The following is a 658-nucleotide window of genomic DNA, read 5'->3' as shown; positions in this document are numbered from 1 at the left end:
TCACATCACTGGGTAAGAGGAGACTGTCATGTATTGTACAGGGGAGAGCAGGTATGGGGGCCCCTATATACTCACATCACCTGATAATCACATATATACACTGTACTCAGTCACTGTGTGTCTCCTACAGATGGGCCCAGTAACAGAGATACCCCAGAGAGATGTCCCCGTCCTCTGTATTCCCAGGATTGTACAGAGGAGAATCACAGGACCCCACAGGAGGATCAGGTAGGTGGGATTTAGGGTCTCGCCAATATACCAAAGTGACTGTCACTATATGATCTGTAGAGGAGCTGTGTGTATTATACACTGATATTATACTGTTTCACCTCAGTTTAATCTGTTTGCAAATGTCATTATAGTACATGACTGATATGAAGGCAGAAGATATAGAGGGAGAAGAAGAGACGTATGTGACTGATATGAAGGCAGAAGATATAGAGGGAGAAGAAGAGACGTATGTGACTGATATAAAGGCAGAAGATATAAAGGGAGAAGAAGAGACGTATGTGACTGATATGAAGGCAGAAGATACAGAGGGAGAAGAAGAGACGTATGTGACTGATATAAAGGCAGAAGATATAGAGGGAGAAGAAGAGACGTATGTGACTGATATGAAGGCAGAAGATACAGAGGGAGAAGAAGAGACGTATGTGAC

This window comes from Pseudophryne corroboree, unplaced genomic scaffold (assembly GCF_028390025.1).
Source record: "Pseudophryne corroboree isolate aPseCor3 unplaced genomic scaffold, aPseCor3.hap2 scaffold_1179, whole genome shotgun sequence".
Lineage (NCBI taxonomy): Eukaryota > Metazoa > Chordata > Amphibia > Anura > Myobatrachidae > Pseudophryne > Pseudophryne corroboree.
Note: the sequence above shows the minus strand (reverse complement) of the source record.